This window comes from Colius striatus, chromosome 15, assembly GCF_028858725.1.
Source record: "Colius striatus isolate bColStr4 chromosome 15, bColStr4.1.hap1, whole genome shotgun sequence".
Taxonomy (NCBI): Eukaryota; Metazoa; Chordata; class Aves; order Coliiformes; family Coliidae; genus Colius; species Colius striatus.
The window spans coordinates 2,632,594-2,658,550 of record NC_084773.1 but is presented as its reverse complement, the minus strand read 5'-3'; the positions used below and the strand labels follow the sequence as shown (position 1 = coordinate 2,658,550).

Genomic DNA, 25,957 nt, shown 5'->3' with positions numbered 1-25,957 from the left:
GCTATTTATTTGCTATTGTGTATGTATCACCTTATATAGTAAAAGGTGTAGGCAGCAGAGTTCTTCCTGGCTTTTTCATTTTCAGGTCCATTGTCCAAAGGATGAAGGAATGAATCTGAACAGGTATTTTGTGATTTGTAATTAATAAGGGAAGAAGTATATGTCAAATTAAAACCTGCAATTAAAAACTTATCCCAATCTTCATAATTACTTTCTAAATACCTATTATGGAGGGATTCATTAACAGTGAATTGTTTTATTAAAGAGGACAGCAGCTGTGACCTGGTATCAGGAAGCCCAGAAGAGTGACTCAGGCCAAAATACTGTACTTGGTCCTCATCTGCAACTGTTTCTAGGCTGTGTTCCAGATATTCCTGCTGCTGCTCAGATATTGTCTGATGTAGTTCAGTCTTGGATTTTTCCTCTGTGTTTTGATCTGTTGTTCAATCCTGTTCAAGCCTGGAACTTCATAGACTTTCTTCTATATTTGTTCTTCATTCACAGTGTATTTAAGGTCTTTAAGTTTAGGACAGTTAGGGTATTACTCAGTGAAGTGCTTGGGGTAAATATTTCCACAGTTATAAAGGACTATTCCACATATTTTGTAGGCTCTGAAGTTTTCCTCTTAATAATAAAGAGAGGAGACATCAGAAAATCTCAAGTAAAATCTTGATGTTTGCAATTCTATAAGAATTGCTTGAGGGTGCTTTGTTTTGTTTCTTTGAAGCAATAATTTTATCCAGGACACACAGCTGTGGAAAGACTGGGAATGTCTCCTATGTCTTTAAGTTGCTTCTTGTCCTGAGAGTTCTCACTCAGGGTAATAATTCTAATTACAGGTAATCAAGTAGAGTATAAGTCTAATATTGGAGAGAGAACCTGTCTTTGCTGAAAAATCAGACAAGCCCTCAGTTGATGCAGTATTTCTTGCCATGTATTTCAAGAATCTGTGTAACATAAAAAGCAAGAGTATATGTAACATAAAAAGATGGGTGGGGGAAGCAGAAGAGAGCCAGTGACATGTGGCTGATGTTGTGGGATTATATGATCAGGCTTTCAAAAAATGTCACTGAGTCATTCTGATCCTTTACAGTTCAAAATGCATTTTCAGCACTGAAAATAGGGGCCATGTATTGTGTTATTTAAAGTCTCTTCTGCTTACGTGGTCTAAAGGCTGTGGAGTAGTTTCCTGCTGTTAAATAGTTTTACATATAAACATGAGTAAACCCAACATTAACCTCACATTCTCTGTTCTAGGAGTAATCAAGTCTGTAGGATGGTACAAAACGCTGCTTAATGGAATCTTAGTGGTTTAATTTTGCAGAGTAATGTTTCTTCACTAATTTGTCACAGTTACTGTGGGGTAGCCTTTTGCTGCTAAAAATAATGACTCTAAAGTTTTTCTGCCAGAGACTGTGGAGTTTCTGGTAATTAAATGTGGAATGATATTAAAAGATGTGTTAAGATACCAAAACCTATCAACAGAAACAAAACCACACCACCATACCATCAGTGCTGCTCAGGGACTTAAATGTACATCGTTTAGAGGTTTGTACTGCAACAGTACTGGTTGTGAATTTGTGTTTCATGGTTCACATGGGCATTTGAGAACAGTTTTCTTCAGCTCTTTAAAGAGGATAACTGATGATTATTTAAAATAGCAGTGTTACCTGAACAAGGGGACTTCAGAATATCTCATAGGAACACTAAGGAAATTTGTACCTTTGTATTTGTTCAGAGTACATACATCTCTTGCTTGGATGTAAAAGCAATAGCTGGTAACAGATTTGAGCAGAGCATATCTGTGCAGGTTGTCTCCATCACAATTTTTTGCCAGTGCAGTTGGATTCCATGAGAACTTGGAAGCCAATTTTCAAATTGATTGATCTGTTGTCAGTAGCACCATAATAACATTGCTATAGATTTCAGTTCTAAAATGAAATGTTCTGATGAAAAATATGTAGACAAAGTGTTATTTTAGCGGGGCAGGTGGTCATGGAAGTTTTTGGAGCTTTTGTGGTTTTTAATACATCTTCTGCTTTGTAGTTCAAGCATCGTTGTGTTTGTTACAAGTGGATAGAAGCAGCACAGATGCTGCTAACTGCAGGTCTTCTGAAATGTTTCAGACTAATTAGTATGCCTCCTCTTGCTCTTTAGCAGATAGCATTCTGTGTCATGAGCAACCTGAAGCTGAAAATACATGTACTAGACTGTAGCTTATGGAGTAAATAAAGTTAAGCTTTTTTTACTTCGTTAAAGATCATATCTTGCCCTAGATATTTTGGGGAGATGAGTTACTGCAACAACTATGCATGCATCCTGATTGACAGAGCATCCCTACCCATAGGGTCTGTGAGCCCAAGGTAGGTGCTTTAATTGGACACACCAACACAGAGGAGTCCTGCTCTGCCTGCAGCAAGTGTGCACAAATGAGTGTGCACTGGTGGCAAAGCACACAAGCTCCTGGGATCTGCACGGAACTTGTATCCTCTCAGCCTGAAAACTGTGGTGTTGCCAACCTGTATTTGCTCTCCTTGGCATGGCCAAGTGTTGTAAGAATCAAAATACCATTAAATGCTTCTGCTGTGTTTTATGCAAAGTTCTACTCTGCCAACGTTGTACCTGGACAGAAGGAAATGGCCTCAAGTGGCACCAGGGGAGGTTTAGATTGTAGATGAGGAAGAACTTTTTCCCTGAGAGGGTTGTTAGCCCCTGTCCCAGGCTGCCCAGGGAGGTGGGGGAGTTCCCATCCCTGGAGATATTGCAAAGCAGAGGTGCTGAGGGATGTGGATTAGTAGTGGGATTCAATGATCTTAAGTGTTTTCTCCAGCCAACCAGTTCTATGATTCTATATTCACATACATCTGCTTTTCTTTACAAGCACAATCCTTGGATGGTAAGCAGTAAAAGAAACAAGTGTGGCAAATGATAGCTATAATGTTGTCTGTAATGCTTTGTGAGCATATTAAATGCTTAGAGAACTTGATGTTTTAATACACAAAATACACCAATTTGTTAACTAAGAACTAGTGAGGCTGCACCTCGAATTCTGTGTCCAGTTTTGGGCCCCACTATGAGAGGGACATGGAGGTGCTGGAGAGGATCCAGAAGCAGGCTGCCAGTCTAGGAAAGGATTTTGAGCACGTTTCAGATGAGGAAGGGCTGAGGGATCTGGGGCTGTTTAGCCTGGAGAAAAAGAAGGTTCAGGTGAGACATTCTTACACTCTACAACTACCTGAAAAGAAGCTGTAGCCAGGTGGAGGTTGGTCTGTTCTCCTTGGTAATAAGCCATAGGACAAGAGGAAATGGCCTCAAGTTGCATCAGGGGAGGTTCAGGCTGGATGTGAGGAGGAATTTCTTTACTGAAAGAGCTGTCGGACATTGGAATGAGCTGCCCAGGGAGGTGCTGGAGTCACCATCCTGGAGGGGTTTCAGAGACAAGTGGATGTTGCACAGAGGAAAATGGGCTGGTGGTTGATGGGACTGGGACGAAGGCTGCACTTGGTTATCTTCAAGGTCTCTTCCAGCCAAAACGATTCTGTGATTCTAAGATGATCTTTTTTCCATAGTCACATGCAGAATATGGGAGTCTGAATAGTTTATACATCAAGGAACAGGGTAAAACTGCCACAAAATAGAGATTCCAATAAAAGAGGCCAAAGGATAAGGGTATTGAGAACCACTTACCTTGTGTGTATGTGTCTGGTCAAATAAGACAATCAAGCTTTGTTAAGGTGATCCATTTAATACAAAGCATTTTATGTGGAAGAATGTGTTAGGACTGACTGAAGGCTTGCAAAATTACTTTAATTTGGGTGGGATAGATTTCCAGTAGGCTTCCTTTTAAAATAAGTTGTTTTGCATAGTGGGAGGAGGTATTAATAGTTATTTAGAACCTTGTTTTCCCAGAGTTCTTAAGTGTAACTTCAAAGGAAGCAATTTCTTGACTTAGTGCTTAAGATGCTTAGCAGAAGACAAAGGATGCTTTTAATAGTACTATCAGTATACAAATAAAATAGAACTTATTTATAGTATTCAGATTTTTTCCACAACTGTGTTCTGCCAGTAGCAGTTAATATGTGCAGGGCTTTTGTGAGGAGAGCCAGTGAATTAATTCAGCAGCTACTGAACTGATGTTTAGCTGAGGCTTCATTTTGGTGAAGTGCAAGGACTTTCCAGAAAAGCCTGTGACAGAAGAGAATCTGCTGGGGTTTAGTACATGTTCATTTCTGAGAGAGATGGGATTTGGGGGCAAAAGAAAGTCGTTTCTGTGAAATGGTAGAAACAAGTTTAACTTCTGTAAGAAATGGGTAAGCTTGGAGAAATTAAGTGAACGAGCTATTAACATGAATGATAAGTAGTGCAGAAGAGGCACACACTGGTGCAGTGAGGGAGAGAGGCTGCTTGGGTTTGCTCTTTAATGTGGAAATAATTTTCACTCCTCAGCATCAAATGTCTTTTGCTTGCCTCTGAAGCAGAGTGGCAAATGCTAACAGGGAATTAGATGAAGTGTTTCTAACTGTATTTAGGGTGAAGGGAGAGTATATAAGGTAAAACAGAGAAATGCAGAAGCATCTGTGTATAAAGCTCAAAACATTCAGGGATAAAATTAGTATTGCAAAGGGGATTTGACACAAGCAAGTGTACATGAACCAGTCAATAACAAGCTGAAAATTAAAAGCAGTTTCTTCAGAAACCTTTGAGGCATCTTACTAGAATAAATAGTAGGAAGAAGAATACAAAGGCTTGAGAGTAGAGCTACAGGCATTCATCAGAAATATTGTAAATGTGATTGAAGATGGAAGTGTTGTACTCTGACCTGAGAAATTGGTGTTGGTCCTTTTGCAAATGTTTATCTTTGCATTGAGCTTGTGTATTTTATCAGTGCAAGAGCAGTCAGCTAACGTTTCACAGAGGAGCAGCATGTGCTCGCAGGAAAACAAGCAGCAAGTTCTTTTTTCTGTGGTGGCCAGTGGCAGGACAAGGGGTAACAGGCACGAGCTGGAGCACAAAAAGTTCCACTGGAACAAGAGGGAAAACTTTTCTGATGTTGAGGTGAGGGAGCCCTGGCCCAGGCTGCACAGGGAGGGTGTGGAGGCTTCTTCTCAGGACGTTTCCAAACCCACCTGGGCAAGTTCTTTTGCCTCTGATTGAGGGGAACCTGCTTTAGCAGGGGGTTGGGCTGGATGAGCTCTGTGGGACCCTTCCAAACCCCACCATTCTGGGATTCTGTGAACCCCCACTGCTCAGCTTTATTGCTGCTGGGGAGCTCTTTCCCAGCCCCTGTTTTAGCACTTCCAAGGATGTTGGAAACAGAGTAAGGGCACTGCAATTTGTCCAGATCAGACCATAAGTGTTCTAAGAGCACAGAAACATTTCTTGATATCAATGTTTGGAGAATGACCTGGATGTCCAGAACTACTGATTAGTTTTAAAATGCTAAACTCACTTTTTGGGCTGTGATAGCGAGGCAAGACAAAAAATGCCTCAAACTGTTTATTCCATTGAGAGAAAAACTTTGGAAAAGAAAACTGGGATATCTTTGGAATGAAGGGCCAGATTCTACTCTTGAAAAAGCATTGTAAAGCAAAAAAAGCCAATCATACTAATATCATGGACCACAGCTGCTCCTAATCACATTAGTGATATCAAAGTGACGTTTTAAAGGCTTTGTTCCCATAGTTATTCTTTTCATGTTTGGCATACACTTGTTTGGTTACTTATTTGTGTATATAGGCTGAGATGTCATGGGGACAGGGTGAAGGAAATGTACTTTATCCCATGTGATTTCAGCTGTAACTTCAACCACAAGCTTGATTTGCTCTGGTTTTCTAGAATGACCAAATAACCATCTTAATCATGCAGAAACCAACATGTTAATAATGAACAGTAAATGGTAACAAACAGCTTTGCCCTGTAGTATGTCCCAAAATATTAGAGAGAAATTCAGACCTTTGTTTAAAACAAGCCAGCAACTAGCAGAGAGTGATTGTGGTTTGTAAATGTCATCTGGTGCCTGAATGGCAAGTGGTACACATGTTGTGGTGATTCTGCAGAAGCTGTCCTATATGGTACTATTTGATATTGCTCAGGTGATCTGTTTATCCCTTGCAGTAATGCAAGGAACAGAAATATCATCAGAGAAAAATGTGTTTTGGAACCAGATCACTGGTTGTGCAGGTTATTGGTGTTGGCAAGTCATTAATGTTGGTAGGACTTATTAGAACTGAACATTCATTGTGACAAGTGCCCCTGCTGAAGCCTTTGGAAGTTCTTCCCAGTCATTTCTGTGGGATCAGGGTCTTTGTATTTAATGCTTTTAGATGGCAAACTCATTAGGATAATATTTGGGACATCTTATGTCTTAGGTCTTTTCACATAGTGGCATGGAGTACTGTACTGTACAAGTATCTTGCTGAGTAGACTTTGAATGACATGGAAAACTGGTGCAGCCCTGGTGTTCCCAGTTCTGTCCTACTTAGTTTTGAGGGGTTTTTTTGTTACAAAGCAAAGCCTTTCTTCTAAGTTAAAAGCAGAGGCTAAATAGCCTGTGCAGTTACTAACTCTTCACTTTGCAGTATTCAATCAATTGTAAAACGTTTTCATTCATTCTGCTAAGATACAAACGTGGGCAGCATTTATCCCACGCTTACTCATCAGGCCAGCTTCATATTGTTTCAGGGGAGAGCTGAGGAAAACAGTGAAATACAGATATGTTGGCTCAACCAGCAGCCTGAGCACGTACTTAACATAAACTAGTGTGTTAACTAAATCAGTAAGAGTTTAGAGACTGGTAGTGGGGTTTAACTATCATTGTGTCTGTACATGTCAAAACAAAAGCTAGACCAAACTGAAAGCTTGTAATAAACACATTAAAAACATGCTGTATGCTAAATGTATGCTTCATGGCTGTTATCCTGTCTAAAGTTTCAGTGGCATAGGGAAGAATGACTTTCAAATTACTAATGCAAAATGTTTCCTCCTTGATCTGGATTGATTATCATCCAGAGAGAACCTTCCTGAATACTCCTATAACTTATTCTTCACTTTCCATTCAGAAATCAGACATCTTCAGGAACTGGATTTGAAACCAGAAGAATCAGACCAAGCTGACAAGACAGTTCATACATTCTCTTCCAGTGGTGATGGAGCTACTTGACTTTACGATAGTTTGGAAAGATGTTTATGGGACGGGTTTATTTTCTTAGCAGGCATTTATCTGTGTGATGCATTGCTGGCTGTTAGAGGGTTTTGGCTGTGATGTGCAATTTCATGATAAGCAAGCACTTTTTAAAATTGTGCTATTCCTTCAGTGCTTTATATTTGGTATCTCCTAAAAAAGAGACAGTATTTGATTCATTATAGAGTTTCTCTGGAGCAAGGGAAGATAGCTTTAGGCTGTCTTCAGTGCAATAGAAAAGCCACTTGTTTTAAATCTGTATTTCTCTAAATTGTCTTGATCTGTAGAAAAGATCATAGAATCATAGAATGGCAGGATTGGAAGGGACCTTTAGGGATCATCTAGTCCAACCCCCTGCAGAAGCAGGTTCACCTAGATCAGGTCTCATAGGATACTTAACTTCCAAAGTTAGCCAATACCAAGTAATGATGTTAGTGTCTTGCAGAGTTGTATGTGTGTGTTTCAAGGTATGGAGGCTTCATTTCAGGCCTTTACTGTGGAATGTGAGGATATTTTGCTAAGGTGCCTGATCCATGCTATGAGCTATGTGAATTGTAGTTGACAGGGTCAAACTCACAGTGAAGGCTATTTAGGAGTTGCCACATGGCCAGAGTGTGTGGAGCTCCCTCTTTCATCTGTGTGGGGCAGCTCCACATCAAGTGTAGGTTTAGATGTAGTTTTCTTATAATGAATACTACTGAAGTACCTGTTGATGTAGCATCCAAGCCTCACAGGCCGCTTAGGTGAGTGAATGGAGGATTTTGAGGCTTTTATCTCCTCATTAGTTAGGGTTTCCTATTGCCCTACTATGCTACTAACACATGGTGATGTGACTCCAGAGCTGTGGCTACTCTGACAATTCTACAAATTATCAGCAGTTTTACTTCTGTGGGGATGGAAGGTTAAGCTGAACAGGGAAACCTCAGCACATGTCTGCTACAGAGAAAACCTTTACTGGTTTCCAGTGTGGCAGGAATTTGTGTGGCAGGTAAGAAGGGTTGAATGGGAGGCTGTAGCTCTTCAGCTTTAGACTGACCAAAGGAAGCAGATTTTGACACAGGAGTTATTTGTCTGAAATCAGTTTGGACCGAAGATCATCAGAATACCTCTTGCCTGACCTTTTTTTTTACTCCTGTTCTGCAAAGTTACATTATTTAGCAGCATCTTTGACAGTTCATGCTTCTCTGTAGCCTGAGGAACCTCACAGGTGATGCTGTGCTAAGCAGCATTTGGCTGACCACCTGCTCTCCCTTATTCTGGAAATATTACAACTGGCCATGAAACAGCTATGACCTGATCACTTGACCATGGCAAATGAGCTGCCCTCATCACTGTGTTCTGCTATATATTTAGCTTAATAATGTGAGCAGATGGTCATTATAGTGATTCATGAAGCAGGGAAGGATGCTTGACTGTCTTGATAACATAAGGCCTGAGTTCTGGGCATTGGAGTGGGGCAAAAACCAGACAAGGGGAGAAAAAAAGAAAATCTTTATGGTGTGTGGTTTTATTTGGTTTGTTTGTTTTTACAAAGGACCACTGTGGACAGAAATAGAACAAAAGCAAGTTTAGGTGACTCATCGAGCCTGTTACATATGGTCATTACCCTGGAGACAGAGGCTGTCAGTGCACAAGCGTGATGCTGCTGAAATATTTGCACTGCTGATGGTGCTAAAAAGGGGGAGAGGGGGCAGATGGGAGGGCAGTACTTTGTAGAGTTGTGAAGCTTCTCACTCTTTTTTTGCTGTCAATGACAAGTCTTCTGAAAGGAAAAAGCAATCTTTAAGTAACAGTTCTTCAATAATTTATTGCAAACAACTTTGTTTAGTTGTCTCCCTATTTAACAGGGTGTAGCTGGAGATTCAAACAAGAAGTTAATTCCATTAAATATTCAGCAACTATCCTTCTTAGCTAAACTGGGAAGTTCACAAATTCCCAAGCTGGATCAGCTCAGAGGAGCAGCTTCATTTGGTTATTCATTTGTCATTTTCACAGGAGAAACACTGTGTACGGAAGATTGTTCTCTTGAGCAAGAGCTTAATCTCATAGTTTGCTTCCTGTTTCTCCTAGCTGCTGATTAGCTTTGCTGTCTTATCAGTTTATGTCATAGTATGTGACTATAAATTGACTTTGCAGTGAAGAGGGAATACGGCTCGTCTTCACAGATGCTGCTGTTACCATGGTGATAAAAGGACCAATGGCCTTTTCTTGGTTTGGACTGTACTACAGTGTTCATACAGAGATGGTGCATTCGAAACTGCAACATTTGGTGCTTTTAGATTTCAGTCTAAATATCAAATGAGAGAGCATATTGTTTTTTCTTGCTGATGAAGTTTAAGAATAAATACAGATTTGGGACTTTTTCTGGAAGCAGAAAGCAAGCCCACCAGGAATGTGAAAACAATGTGGCTGGTTTACGCTTGCTAAACCTCCTCTCCGGGAAAAACCTTTTGGCTTTGCAAAATATAACCCTGTAGAGCCTTTGGGTTTATCTGATGCAGTGTTTGATGCTGGTTACATCACCAGCTTACTTATCTGTGATGTTCCACCGTGGCTGATCTTGAATGAGCGTGCAAAAGCTGTGAATGTGATTTTTTTTCTTCTTTTCCTTAAGAAAGAGCTTTTCTACCTCAGATTGCGTGAAAGAATACATAAATACCCAGTCCACAACACATTCAAGGATGGCTTGCAGAAGGTGTTATTTGTGAGTACCTTTTCCTTCTTCATCTGTCATCACGTCTCTGATATCTGTGTTGAGGATTCCAGAAGTGGGAGTAGTGATCAGTTTATTGTTTGGTAGGTTTCTTTCCACGAACCATTTTCAGGGTGTTACCTTTTTTGGCAGATGAATGATCTGTGTGTTAGAAATGCATAGATGGTGCTTGTGTTTATGCATATGGGTATTAAAAGATTTAACCTGATGGAGTGAATAAGTTTATGTTTAGCAGTGATAAAAATAACAATCACAGAAGACCACACCACTTGGCATACAAGAAGCAATGCAGGAGGCTAGGAATTCCTTCTATGATGAGTCAAGAATCTCTCTTCCATTTTGTTTTAATGCTTTGTCATATAAAAGTGTAACCTGGCTTTTAGATACCTAAATAGTAATACAAGGGTATAGAATGCAGCCTTGAGCAATGTCGTATCAACAAGGCAAAATATCACCGTGTTTTTCTTGTTGTTGTATTTATGCTTGATCAAAATCTAAAGATGAATTAATTGCTTAATATTTACTTGACCAGTTTCTCAAACATGATAGTCAGCACAGCAGGAGTTTAATCTTTCATTCATTTGATGCAGCGCAGCAGCTGTTTGCGTGAGTTGTCACATTTGGCAGGCGAGCCGAGCGCTTATCCACTTGTAGCCAGAGGAAGGATAAATGCTGAAGTTTGCGTGTTGTTTGTGGTGTCAGCATCGGGGGCTGCATGGAAACCACACTGGGTGGTTTGATTCAGCTGAATTCTAGTGGTTCCACATGACCATTACTATGAGTTTTCTCTTAAACTGCACTGCAATGTTGTTCCACTTCAGGGAAAAACGAGACAAAATAGACGTGAGTGTGCAGCCAAGTTGCCCTCTGCCTCCCACCCTCACTGCTGTCAGTGATTCATTTCAAACCCAGTGTTTTTAAATGGCTGTACCTGCTCTTTTCCTTTCTGGACTCTGCTTAGAGATCCTTTCCCTTTAGGGTTAAATGTAGGATTGCCAGAGGAGCATATGTTAAGTGGATGCAATTATCATCTGTAGCCTTTTTCAGTTATTTTAATATCGCCTGTGAGGGTCCTAATTGGAGTAAATCTGCTTCATGCTCAGTAGCACTGTCCACACACAGGCGTGGGAAGTCAAACCATTCAAGAAAAAACTACTTGAAATGAATACTGAAAGGGTAATGAAATCTGTTCTTTAGCCTTTTGTTGTACGTGGATGGTATGAATGGTTACCTTGGAATGTTTTCAAATGAAAATATACTTGGAATGGTCCACGGGAAGTTGAAATAAGGAAAGAGAACTTGGGGAACAGGTTGTAGCCTTCATGGTGTATGTGGATAGGCTTTGAACACAACGCCGTGTGTTTATACAAGGGAGAAACAGTAATGTTTGTGTTGGACTCCATTTTAATTTGACTTCTGGGATTTGGGGGTTTTGTAACTCTCAGCAGGGGACAGAATTTCTTATGGTGCATATTGTGTGATGTTAAAGAGCATTCAGTCTAAGTTCCTTTCTTTGCAGTTTTATTTATAGATCCATCTTGTACAGTATTTTGCTCTGTTACTGCTTACATGTTTGGTATCCTTTACCTACCTCAGCATATTGCTGTAGAAAACAAGATGTAAGGTCAGACTTCTGCTAGAATTCAGCATTTTAACACCTATTTAAGAAAGTCGATGCTAATGGGTGAAAAGGGAAATGTAAGCCTGGAGGCTTCTTTAGAACTCACTCTCTGGAACGTATATGTGCAAAATCTTTATGTTCTTTAAAACTGACCTGCTCTGAATACTGGAAATGTACATTAAACAGTTAAATACACCAGCCTTTCAATGCATGAGTAAGTTTTGAGATGAAAACTTCAATGCTTTAAACATATCAACATTCTAATGTATTTTAATTACCTTTGCCTTTTAAAAAATAGTCTTAACAATAAGATGCCAAAAGCCAGACTGTTGCTGTTCTAAAAACAACTGAGCAGCAATGGCAAACTACTAGGATGAGCAGAAGCATTTCTGGAGATGCTACACTGAATAGAACATATGTCATTGGACCGTTGTTTGAAGCAATAGGATCTGCCTCACTGTAAATCTCTGATGCTCTGTGTAGTTTCACTCTTGGTTACGTTAATATTTGTGCTCTTTTGTGAGCTTCAAATCCAATATTTATAGATGTCACAGCTTAGATTCGATTTTGCTCAGGTTATTGCTTTGTGGAATTCGAAATGTGGCTGTGTTGTTGTAATGTGAGTTGCAGTTTCTTGAGGAATTCTGGGGCCTAATTTAATGATGTGGACAATATAGAAAGGATGCAGTGAATCTATCAATTTGCTGATTTGACCTAAAATATTGTTTTCCTTCTCTCATACCAGTTTCATGTCTCTCTGCTCTTTTTCATTTCTGGCTTTGGACCATGTGGGTATTTTTTAACAGATTTTGAAAGTAAACTACAAGTGATACAACTGCACTTTGTCTGTACTGTGAACTACTGTACCTCACCCTTCAGAATAGATGGTTTTGTGGTAAGACTTAATCAAAAGTGAAATAAATGTTCCTAATTCTAAGTGTCTACGTATTAACAAGCTTAATTAAATTCACCCTGATTACAGCTAACCCAATATTGGAGGCTGCCTACAATCTGTGCTGTTAAGGATGAAAAAGAATCACCTCTTGCCTATTTATGTAGGCTGGCAATTTATTTCCATGAAGCCCAAAAAGTTTATAATGATTAGTTCTAAAGTAATTATCTGTGTACATTAACAAGCATAGTGTTCTAGGATGGGACAAGAGCTAAGTGCTGTTTCTTGTTTAGTATGCTGTACTGATTTTATTCTCCTAAGAGGTGATGATTATTTTAAGGCCCTTTTGATGGAGGGGAGGTCAATGGCAACATTCTTTTGAGAAATCCAGCTGTGGACACTGAAGTTGGAAATGCAAAAAAGGTAGTTTTATTCAAAACAAGAACCTAGCAGTTTGCATTTGTACTGACACATACTCACACTGATGTTTAACCATTTTGAGGACAAACACGTTTTGTGTATTGGGGGCAAATCTGTGGTCTGTGCTCTAGCCTAGATGTACTGGTCTCTTACAACTGCAGGTTTTGTTGAGCGTTCTTAATATGTCATGAAACCATCTCTATTATTAAGAAAACATCCAACCCTCTAATGCTCTTAGATAGTTTATATGACTAGTGCAGGGGAGGGGGGACAGATACAGAAGGAGGGAGATGCCGACACAGCAATTTTCTTGCCTCTTAGACTACAGTGCAAGGTAATTATCATGATGTTTACTTGCCAGGAGTTGACTTGATACCTTCCTGTGAAGGAACTGTGTACAGAAAGCCATCTTGCTGGAAGGAAGTGATAGGACTGGAGGTTTTAATTGTGGTCTTCTACAGTGTGTGGTAATCTCTGCCAAGTCCATGTGAACCATAAGGGTTTTACATATGGAACCATCAAAGCAATAACAGCATTTACTTTAGTATAGTTGCCAATCAAAAAAGTGTACAGGAAAAAGACTGTAATTAACAAGAATGTTGTTGATAACTTAGTATTTTCTATGTGCCAGCACAGCCTCTCCTTGACTTACTTGACTACAGGACAACTGGGATGAATCAAAAAAAGAATAAAAAGTTGTTTCAGTGCTACTTTAAAAGCCACAATCATACTGTACTGTGTATTTTGGGTGAAGATCTGAGTAGTGAAAGGACTGTCTGATGTCAGAACAGTAGGAATTTGTCCTTGCAAATGTGAATGGGTCATCTGCTACATCAACTCTTAGTGGAGATGGACACAGACAACTGTGCCATCAAACTTGGACTATGAGGAAATGAGATGCATTGCCATCTAAAGCTATCTGCTGTTTTTCTCTGCTGGGGTCAGATTCCAAAAAGCAGTTTTTCTTGTGGGCTCAGTCGGTGTGGTAGTTCTGAAAGCCTTTATATCACCTTAAGAAGCCCCTTTTATCTGGAGTTATTATGATCCTGTGTTATTACAACTTGTATTGTTCATTATCTACTTGGACATTAGTTTAATTCAACTTCAAAATCTGTTTCTCATTAAAGAAATGGTTAGAGTTATTAAATGAGGACAGATTTTACTGTTTTTTAACTATAGCCTTTTCTAATCTCAGCTGGATTGAAGTGAGAGAAAGATCTTTGACTTGTAAAATAATGTTATTCTTCATCAGGGTAAAATACTGAGAAATGGAATTATTCCCTTTATTAGCTTGTAGGCATGAAATACAGTCAAACAAATCATAGAATCATTTTGGCTGGAAGAGACACTTAAGATCATGGAGTGCAGCCTTTGTCCCAGCCCTATCACCCACTAGACCATTTCCCTCAGTGCAACATCCACCCAGCTCTGAAACCCCTCCAGGGACGGTGACTCCAGCACCATCCTGGGCAGCCCCTTCCAATGCCTGACAGCCCTTGCAGCAAAGAAATTCCTCCTCAGACCCAGCCTGAACCTCCCCTGATGCAACTTGAGACCGTTTCCTCTTGTTCTGCTGCTCATTCTTAGCTACCTCAGATGTCATTGAAGTGAATGTGCTTATTATAAGGGATGAACTTCTCTATCACTGCTGCTATTTACAGGCTAATTTCAGAAAGGATACGTGTTAACTGGCACCAGGTATATGGAGTGCCTGAGGAGGATTAGGAGGCTTTACTGGTCTGGTTTTTTTCCTAGTGCTTGCACGTAGTCATTGGAAAGCAGCACCTCACAGACAAACGTAGCAGAAGCAAAGGATAGATACTGGCAGATGGAGGTGAGCAGATTATTTCATATGAAGAGGAGGAATGGTGTATGAAGTAATATGGCTGTAGGAAGATGCAGCTGTTAGGAGAAGCAGCATACCTAGTAGACTCCTGTCATCAGCCACATCATTAACTGTACAAAAAGACGTTTCTTCCAGCTGTGGTCTTGTGCCAGTACAGTTTTACAAAGTATCTGTGACACAACAGTCTCAGTCTCTTCTGTTTGAAAGCTGATAATCTTGTGAGGAAGAAGTTGATGATTTAATCACGCTGTCAGCCTACTCACAGGCATCCACGTGCTTAAAATTAAACCATAATGAAATAAGGCTTGGGTATGATATCCTGAACTGAGTCCTGTGTGCTGCTCAGAGTGAGGAGGAGAAGCTTTCTCTGGGCAATCTGGATGGATATGTAGCACTGCAGCAACTGCCCCACTGCCAGGAGCAGGAGGACGGTTACCAGCATACTGAGAGCATATTTTTAATAAACAATAAGAGGATCTACTTTTGGAAACAAGGAGAGGATAGCCTGTGAAAGCAAAAGTCATTCCAAGTTATTAGCCTGGCATTCTGTTCTCTCAGATTGTTTTAAAACCCATGTTGAGAAAATCATCTGCTGAGTTTGGGAGGTTTGATGGTGATTGGAAGAGAAAATGGGGAAACAAACCCAACAAAATCAAACCCAGAAAAAACTCCAAACAAAAAAAACCCCCAGTTATAGCTGTATGTGATGATGAGAAACTTGTTTCTTTTCATTTGTGTATCTAAGCAAGAATCTAGCACTGAATGAATTTTTGAAAGGATCATTCCTACTTGCTGATGGATATGAAAGTGGTGTTAAAATGTTTCTAAAGGTGGGCAGAATGGAGTTTATACAGAAGGGAGAGGAGCAGCTAAACCTACTTTGGGTGTGCAGACTGACTTTGTAGCTGGATTTTTCTCGTTGTGGTGGTATCCTGAGAGAGATGTGATTTCAAGGTTTTGGTTTAGATGTGGTTCTGGTTTTACTGTTTGACCAGTCTGCTGTCATAAGAACTTTCTTGAAAAATTGATAAGTGATGACCTGTCCATGAGTACTTGGAAGCAACGGCCTGGAAGTGGGAAATGGCAAAGCTGCCATGTCCACTGGGATGTTGTGGTAATGTTTTGGAAACTGAAATTACCAGCATTCATCAGTCTGGCCAATTGTCTTGGGTCAGTACTGAAGTAACTATGCTCTATTTATAAACTTAAATCATCTTTTGAAGACCATAGATCAGAGATGTAGGAACTAAACTTACTAGGGCCATGTATCCGTGGTACTGTGAACAGAAGAAGTCATTAATTCTCCTGCAAATTAACTAAATCCATTTCTTCTGATGTCTTTAGGTGTTACAACTTAGAAAATCAGTTCTATTTTGAATGTAAGTTTGTGCTGATTGAAAAATCCAGCTATAGCTTTTTTAAAAACCATCACAAAAAAAAGGCATTTGAGTCTTGAACTTTTTCTGGTATGTTCCAGAGGAGATGAATGGAAGTACAGTCTTACCCCATGATTGAAGGCACAGAATGCCACATATGGATCTTAGATTGCACCTGCAGAAGGTAGATTTGCTTTGGGTAAAATCAGTATGCGGTGGCACAGTCTCTAAAGTGCAAGCCTCATCATTCATCAGGCTGGTTGAGCACCAGTCAATGGGGTCTAGAGGAATCAAAACTGAGTCAAGATTTGCCTACATGCTAGAATTTGTAGCAAAGTCCAGTTCTCATATTTGCTTCTGTAAGTAGTTGGACTAGCCTATCTTTGAACATCCTAAGAAGTGGCTGAAATCTAACCTTATGTGTTAGAACATGTGTCTTTGATATCCAAAACGTTCTTGTTGGAACACGGCATTGGTACGTGGTAACTTCATTGCAAGCCTTTGAACGTGATAATCTGCTTTATCTACTCCATACACACCCTAATGACAAGCAGAGTGCCAGTGTACTTACTGCTTGTCAAACTTTTGGCACTTCTCATTTGCTATCAAGGTGACTGGACTTGTGCATTTCTACTGCACCTTCAAAAAGAAACTCAAAGCAGTTGAGCTCCTAACCAGTCTTGTGCAATAGGTGAGTACTAACCTGAGCTGCAGATGTGCAAGCTGAGATTATAGGGAGAACTTTCTTCTTTAGTATTTAGGGGTTTTTGGAACTTAAGAAAGTCAGAGAGGACAGAACTATGGAGCCTTGTGGGCAGATTCTTTGGGAATAGCCAGGAGCAAGCTGTGTTCAGAACACTTTGTTGAGCGGAACTCAATGCAGACAGATTCTTTCATATGTTATTTGGTTTGTTCTCTGAAGAAGGAGGTACTGTTGAGAACAGAGGGATTGGTGTGGGGAAAAAGGAATCTGGGGCACACTCATACTAATTTCCTCCTTTTGCTTCTACTGAAAAAAAAAAAGGCTTTCACAAAGCAAGAAGCAACAATTTCATCAGTGTGAGCAGTTTCCCCAGCCAGTGTGAGGCTGTGGTGCAGTGCACACCAACAACACACTACCCTGGTCCTGGGAATTGTGTGGGGCAACTTGTGTTGCCCCACTTGTTGCCCCACACATTGTGTGTCTGTCTTGTCAGAAAATACAGCTTCTGAGTGTTCTAACTGCATTTATGGTGGTCCATCACTGTTTTCAGTAACATTGTCCATCTGTGTTTAGAACTGGTCATCTTTCCAAGTGGTTTGAAGTTGCCACCAATTAGTAATTGGGCACTAGGAGGTGTTAGAAGGGTGTAATCCCACCATGGCAATCTGCCTCATGACTGCATTGTGTTGCACTTTGGCTTCCAAAAGCTCAGTAGTTTTAAAGAGTTACCATCAGTTGCTATCTTGTAACAGAAAATTCGACTCATCTTGGCTATATAGCTGCTGACCCACTGTTAGCAAGAGAAATGAGAACAAGCTGACCTTGTTTTATTTAAAAAGGATTAGTAACTGACTCTTTTGTGGACAAAGCCTGACTTTTTTTTTGCTTAACCACTCTGATCTTACAAGAAAGTGACCTCAGGATTCACTTTAAGCTGCAGGGATGCGGAAGAATCAAAATCTATCTTTTTAAACATCTGTCAAGATACCAAGCAAAAGATGAGGGCGGGGGGGGGAAAGGTGCATATATGTTTGGTTTCACACATTTCTCTATAAAGACAGTTTGGATACTGACAAGTTCAATGAGGATTTTCATTTTCATGACTTCTTCTTCCATGGGCACACACTCTGAGACCTAGGAAATATTGATTCCTTGTTTTATGATTTCCTAGAAGAACATTGTGTCTGAAGAAATTTGATTAGGTGGTTTTAGCACAGAGGACTTACTGTCCTAGACCTTGCCTAATGTTTCCTGGCACAAACATCAAAACTGCTGAGAAGTGTACTCTGTGGTGCTTAAAGATTTTCTAAGCTCTACTTCGGATGCAATACCTTGTCCTGTTTTGCAAGTCATGTTTGTTTTTAATGCAACAGTACAGACATAGTGATCCTGGGTGCAGGATATCTTTGTGTTGTAAAGCTTGTTTGATTTTTTCCCCCCCATGCTTTGAATAAATGACAACAACTGAATTAGTGTTGCATATTTCAGAATACTGTTTAAAACTAAGATTCTTTCCAATTCATAAGTGGCATATTGCAATATCTTTGTAATAGCTGGGCTTGAAGAAAGCTTATGTCCATATTCATCTCATTATCCCTCCTCATGTTTAAAGCACTGTGTTTGTAATTCCATTAACAATGAAACAGCTTGACTGGTGCAGAGTAACATGCAAGTCAGAAGCTTCATTTCCATTGGAGTTTTAACCCTCAGTGTCTAGCTTTTGCCTCTGTTCCACATGGCAAGGCAATACAAAAGTCTTAAATTGGCACATCTTAATCTTGCAACAAAACTTTGATGCTTCATTGCAACAGTTCATCACAGTCATTCTTGATGTTTAGATTTAAACCATGGGACTGTTTCCCTCTACTTCCTGGGATTCAGAACCAACAGCTGTACATCAAATTTCATTCAAAGTTATCCTGAGTTTCAAATATACCCATTAGCACTCGCTTTTCCCTTAAAAGCCCCTTTCTACACACTTGGTGTTTTGACTTTGTGTTTTTCCTTGTGTCGTAGGTCTTTAAATACTCTGCACCAGTTTTGCTGTCCAGCTCCATTGTACCATACCCAGCTAGCTGTCCCTGCCACACATTCAGAGTACAGGTAAGAGTAGATATGGTCCACCCACTTTTTCTTTTGGAAGAGAGATCTAATGTTACAATTTGACAGAAGATAAGTGGTAGGAGTTTAAGTTTTCAAAGGAAAAAAAAACCCAAAAGTGTGTTAGAAAAACATCTCAAGCATTTTTAACATCTCACAGGATAGTTCTAGTCCCTAATATCAGGCAGCCCTTAAATGAGTTTCATGTGCTTTAAGAGGCACGTCCCTTTACACTCTCTGAAAGGTAGGAGGCAGTCGATTCTAAGTTTAATTCTCACGTAACAAAGATATTGGAATGTTTGTAGATGTTATGTAGGATATTGGTGGTGTTCTGAGCAACACTTTTTTTAACTCTGAATATTTCATAAGAGTAGGTGAGGTCAGCCACATATAGTGGCACTCTGAAGGTTAAAGGCCTGGACCTGCAAAAGGCTCAGCACTGCCCTTTGATTGGAATGCAAGTAAAGAGTTATTAAACAGAGGCAGACCCTTGATGCCAAGCAGAATCTGCCCTGAGTATATCAAACATAGGTGCTTTCCAGCTGATAATATTTCATTTAACATAGGTGTCTTCAGTATGTGTTTTACAAGCTCTTTTTGATCAGAGGCTCTGCACCTTGTAGGGCAGTTCATTGTCAGTGCCTGTGTTTAACAGCCATCCTATAGAAGCATCAAAGGACAGGTAATCAGAGTAATCAGAAATGTGAAAGCTGTTAAGAAATTGTGCATGGCACGTAAAAATTCTCTTTAACCATTACTTGGACTATTAGTGAGGAATTTAGTGATAATTGCCAGCTCATGAATAATCTTAATATCAAAATATTGGAAGTCTGGTGCTAAAAAATCAAATCACTTTGCACTGGTAATAAGGAAAGACAAAAGCAAACAATGAATCCTAAATCTGTAAATGCATAAACATGTTTCTTGTTTTAGTCTTTCATCTGTTAGTTATCTCTAACCATGCATGCTTGGATTCATCCTGTCGTTTTACATTGCAGCATCTGTTTTGTTTGGGTGTTTTTTTGTCCTGTGAAAGCTTAGTTTTATTTGGTGGTAGCAAATCCATAGTGGAGTTGTAAGACAACTTAGTATTCCCTTAGTAAGGAGCAAGGCCTGACCACTACTAGATTCCCAACTTGCTTTTCAATGAGACTTTTCTTTGGCCTTTGTCCTTAGTTTTTAATGCTTTAATATTAAGGACTTGTTGAAGATCTTCCTATAAGGAAAAGGATTTGATGGGAAAAACAGTGGCTTCTTATTTTAATAACTTGCTCCACATAGGTTATTATTTTATCAGTAGCATTTATTCTGTAATCAAAACTAGAACAGCATAACTTTGTGCTTAAGAAACTCCTAAACTTTTCTAGCTTATGTAATCTTTCTGTCTCTGTGCAGTAGAAAAATTAAATGCCCTGAGTGTGGCTGGATCTGTGAAGCATGTGCGATTTTGAGAGTGCTGATGTGTAAAACAACATATAGATTTGGGTAACGTTCAAACGTGTGACCTAAGGCCTTCAGCTTTTGTTGAAGGATTGGGGTATGCAAAGGAATTCATCATTGACCTCATTTGCTCCTGGGGAAGTTTAGGTCTCCAGCTCTCCAACTGTGCATACATGTACAGTCATAACTCAGCTGGAATCCATAGAGATGTTGGAACTCCCAGCAGTGGTAATGGAGCAATCGATGGGTCAGTCACTGGCTGCCAGGAAACTTCATGTGCTCTGTATCTTGCTCATCCCCTTTCCTGGCTAACAGCCTGTGTCTACCAGCAGCACGTGATCTCTGCTAACCTCCTTTTTCATTATGCATGATTAGATAAGGGAGATCAGGGATTAGATATGGACTTGTTCTCCTCTTAACCTCTTTCCCCCCACCTAACACACAAATTACCTGGGTGTAAGGTGTGTTTTTGCAAGAGTCAGCAGAGTGTGCCTGTGGTAAAGGCAGCCAGGCATGTAGAGGGCTGCATGGGCAGGAGGGGCCAAGGGAGGCATTCTTTCTGTCATCACTCCTGGAATCTCCTCTGGAGTGTCAGAATATTGGGGCAGGACCAGCAAAGGGTAACCAAAATGTCTTGGGGCTGGAGCACATGACAAGTTATGAGAGGCTGAGGGAATTCAACAAGGGCAAGTGTAGAGTCTTAGGGAATGAACCCTTTGAGAGTAGTGTAGGGGAAAGGGACCTGGGAGTCCTGGTGGGCAGCAGGATGAGCGTGAGCCAGCAACCTCATGGCCAAGAAGGCAAATAGTATCCTGGGATGGATTAGAAGGGCTGTGGTTAGTAGATCATGAGAGATTCTCGTCCCCTTCTCCTCTGCCTTCATGAGACTGCATCTGGAATATCGTGTCCAGTTCTGGGACCCTCAGTACCAGAAGGACAGGGAGCTGCTGGAGAGAGTTCAGCACAGGGCCATCAAGATGATGGAGTGGAGCATCTCCCTTGTGATGAAAGGCTGAGGGAGCTGGGACTCTTGAGCTTGGAGGAGACCCCTGTAGTTAGAGTGGACTACAGATACCCTCTGAAGTCCCTTTGAGCACAAATTATCCTGTGTTCCTGAAGCTTTCCATTCTTGGGAAGGAAAAAAGAGATTCAAGTTTGTCCTGTAGAACTGATTAAAATTATACAGTAAATGTTAATGCCATCCCAGGTAGTATCCAACACACACATGTGGTGGTGTGGTAGGGCCAGCCTGTTTATAATCTTCCTCACATCAGGAATTAGTTTGGTTGACCCATGAGTTAATTTTCTGAAGCTTTTATATCCAAACTGATTGCTGGAAGTTGACATCACTACATCTATAAAGTCAAGTACAAATTATGCACCTGCTTTTGTAAATGACCTATATGTGGGAATATATATTGCTGTGAGTTAAAATCATCTACCAGAACACCTACAAGACTGGGCTTTGAATTTCCACATACAACTAATAGCATTAAATTTAGCTTTCACTCTTCCCATTTATCAGTTTATAAATAGAAATCATTAGAAACAAAACTAACAGAAATAGATGCTTCGGTCTAACTTCAGGTTTGAGGCTTCATTTAGCAAATACACAGAGGGATTAATTTTGCAGCCCAGAATTAAAAATTAAATTTGGTCTGAAAGAAGCAATTAATGAATTCACTACAGTGAAATCTGGAGCATCCCTGATTTGCTGTGAGCTAATTGCTAGATGTTTTATTCACTCCAGCAGTTTTATTTCGAATCAAGACGATCTTTGGCAACTGTTTTGAATTGTTAATAGGGAAATAATGCATTTTTAATAACTGCAGCTATTGCAGTAATCCCCTGCTTGCTCATTTTAGAGTGTTGAAAATAGACATAATACAAGTTATCTTGCATTCTATTATAAGAGTCTTAGGAAGCCAAAGCATATAGTGTACTTGCAGCTAGTTATTTGTCTCTGTGTGTTCCAGTTCGTGCATATGCCTCCTGTGTTTGCTCTTTCTGGTCTATTTTTATTTGGAAATTAAAAGAAGAAAAAGATAGCTGTGATGTCTGTAAATTGGCTTCTCTGACTCCCTTCCCTAGCCTGCCTCCCAAAGCAGAGCTGTAAAAACATCATACTCCAGCTGAAAGCTGCAAATGGCATGAGGTGCTCTGTATTGAGTGATCATCTGAATACAGGTTTTACATCTGACATGAAGGGCAAAGCCAAGGACGTGATGGTGTACACCCTGGAGAGGCTTCCAGAAGGACCTGGCTCCATGTGTCCTTGTACTTGAGCAACTGAGCCTCTCACTTGATGTAGCCTGCATTGACTCAGTGGCCTTGCAGCTAGAGTATGTGCAAAGCAAGCCCAGAGATACAACGGCACTCAGAAAGAGTAAATTTAATCATGTTTCTTGTTTGAAGAACAGTCTGTTCCCAGCATCTTCTAATCGTGTCCTTGTAACTAAACTTCAGTTAGTCCTTCAGCCTGTCTGGGGAGGTGCTGGATATCCTACACTAGTATCACACACATGCTTTTGTGCACCTGATCGTTGCTGACTTGCAGTGTGTCACTTGAACCTTGGAGCTACTCAGCTGTTTATGCATCTCCTGGACATGCAGGGTTCATTTACACTCTGAGGATAGTTCACCAGCTCACTGTTGGAGAAGGCTTTCTACTCTGCTGAAACTAGGGTTAGGGGTTTTTTGTTGATTTTAGTTTTAATGCCCTGTAGCCCTAATGCTGCTGTAGCTGCAAGCTATTGAGGCCTTTGTCTGACAAGTGTTAGAGCAGAAAGAGCTGTAGGAATGGCTTCACACAGCAAGATATAATATTAAAGAATGCCCATGCTTGCAAATATGATATCTTACTCATATCTACCTTCTTTGTATGGATATATAATAGGCTGATATCTGCAACTACAACTGTGGAAAGATTTGCTTACCACTAATTTCTAAGCACCTTTTTCATCTGATGTGTTTATCCATAACTACAATTCCTGTGTTCTGATTTGCATGAAATGTTGCCTGTCACTCATTCCTTTGTCCACCCACACTTTACCTTCCATCCTTCTAATATCAGATGCCCTTATTGTGTCCAAAGACCATTTTCCAAAATCGTGAAGCTAGAGATTTTTCTTTTCTTTTCTTTTTTTCCCCCAGTGATCCCTGTGAAAACAAAAAGATAATGCAAAGGATGTTATAGTACCAAAGAAATCCCATCATTTTCTTGCAGTCTCTACCTGCTTAATGTTTAATCAGCACCTCTGGGAGGTAAAAGCATTATTGTGAAAAGACTGTACCGATGTGAAATTTTACTGTGGAATCTTTGTTTCATCAGGTAATGTTGGCTTACATGCAACAAACCACTGTATGGAAGATGAGAGGAGGATTGGTTGTGCTGTTTCCTTTTGTCTGAGCCACTGGTAGGCATTGTAGCTGTTTCATTACCAAACTGGTGAACACAGAAGCGTTACAGACAGTGATGTCGAGCTGACAGATGCTTCTGTGCTGTGCTGAGTGGTTTGTTTCTTTCAAGAGCACGGAGGGAATTCTTGCACACCAGGTGCAGTCAGGCAAAACTGGGAACTTTTTACTTAGTTCTTGAAAGTGAAAGATATCTATTTACAGAGAAATTTGGTTCTTTGCAACTCTCGCTTTACTTTTTCCATTGATGAGCAATGAACTGTTTTGCAGGCTTAGACACATAGCAAGCATTCCACATGGCCTTCATACAGGCATCTGTATAGATATTTCACACTACACAGCAGACTCCTGGAGGAGTTTCCCAGCCAATGATTAGTTACAGGTGAAGCTAGATTTCAGAACCTTTTGTACTATTGATACAACTATTTATTGAAGTTTCCTACCACAAAAATCCCCCAGACATTGAATAGGAATCTTATTTCCAACTGAACAGCACTTGCTCAGCTATATAACTTAGCAGATTTGAGCACTGTAGCCTCTCTTGACAATAGGTAGAGATTTAAAAGCAACATAGCTCAGAGCAGCTGGCATATTGCAACAGCCATGCAATATGCAGATGGACAAAGCCAAATAGATCCAAACTCTGACCGAATCATAGACTCTGTGCTAAGGCAGTCAGAGGTTCAGATGATTACATAAGGCATCTGTGTTCAAAGCCTGTGGCAAAGGAAAGCTGGGGTAATTATAGGAAACCCTGTCATTTTTGCTTGATGCCTACATAACGTAGCGATGGGAAAATGGTGAATTGTGTTTGTATGCAGCAAGCTGTTGGAAAACACCAGGAGCTGGCAGAATAACATGAAATTTACTATTTGTTTTGGGATTTTCTTGCTTTTCTTCCTTCATTGTGTTCCTTTCCATCCTCCTCCTTTAGCTTGTTATTTCGTTTAAAGGAAATGACCACTCGTGGTTGTGCTACTGCTAAAGAAGTGACCTCGTACAAGCTTCCTGCCAGGCTGGCATCCCTTCCTCCACCTGCCATAAAGCACATTATAGCATTACAGATGTAGGTATTCCAAACTGCTGCTCGAATAATAGCCTTTGTGCCTTCTGGTTTGTAGCACCATTCATGATGCTGGCAACTCTGAATGGAGTTCTTCCTTCCCCTTTAAAAGGGGAGGGGAGGAGTAAAGTGCAGATCTGTTAATCCTTGATGTCTCTGCACGTAAATCACCAGCAGAAGCAGAATGCATCTGTTCTGCCTTTGCAGTGGAACATGGGCAGTGAAAATACCTGTGAAAAGTTTCTTTTAAACATGTTAAAAGTAAAGGAGCCATGGCCACAATGCACTGGGGTAGGTATGTGGCTACTTACTGTAATTATTCTTATGGGAAAATCAGACATTGCCCTTTCAAAACAGCTTTTGCCTCAGAGTTTAAGTGCTGGCCAAGGCTCATTTGGTTGTCCTTCATTGTGTTTCAAGTCCTGTCTCTGAGATTGGAGTGGGCTAATCGGGTGGTGCTTACCAACAACTTACACTATTTGTGGATTTAAAAACAATACCAAGAATCTCTCAAGCTGAATTTTCCTAATGCTGTTCCCTATGATTCTGTTCCTCTGTCTTTTATTTTTTTTCTCCTTTCTTGCCCCCCTCTTCCTTGGCAGGGAAGATAATGTTCTGCACCAGTTCTGCTGTCCACCTTCGGGGTCTAGTAGTCCATCTTCAAGATAACAGCGAAGCTCGGGGTCGCTAAGTGTGCAGTCAGTGCTACACCTGTATAGTCCATCTCTCCTCCTCTCTCTTACTGGTGTGTATGGGACTCACCCTTGCATGGATGCCATAGGATTCTGATTCATGCCAAGTTTGAGTTGTTCAGAATGGCGCAGCCGTAAACTCTTGCCATCGATGCCTGGTAATCACCTCTCCATGCTTTTCTACAGCTCTCTTCCTTATGCCTGGTATTTAAAACACACACAAGTTGTAAACAAAGACGTAAAATGCATAGTTTATTTTGAACTAAAATAAACAATACCATAAGTCTTTAAGTGTACTGTGAGTTTGTTACTGTATGTACATGGTCATGTGATGTGAAGGTACGAACTAGAGTGATTTCTTCTCTCCAAAGTGTTGTGGCTATGGGATGTGAGGGGAGCTGTTTTGCAGAACCTGTATTAGGTTGTTTTTCCTGCTAACAGTCCTAGAAGTTTGTTTCAAGGTTGAGCAAACACCATATGGTGTTTTATGAAAG

At 40.3% G+C, this 25,957-nt stretch overlaps 2 protein-coding genes across 2 annotated transcripts in view; both read left to right on the top strand.

Moving 5' to 3' along the window:
- LOC133626867 (IQ motif and SEC7 domain-containing protein 3-like) overlaps positions 1–25,957 on the top strand; it is a 177,177-nt gene that overhangs the window by 150,222 nt on the left and 998 nt on the right. The window lies entirely within an intron of this gene.
- IQSEC1 (IQ motif and Sec7 domain ArfGEF 1) overlaps positions 18,835–25,957 on the top strand; it is a 190,552-nt gene continuing 183,429 nt past the window's right edge. The window contains exon 1 of the mRNA XM_062008174.1: positions 18,835–18,854. The gene's annotated coding sequence lies outside the window, so the exon portion shown is untranslated. The remainder of the gene's footprint in view (positions 18,855–25,957) is intronic.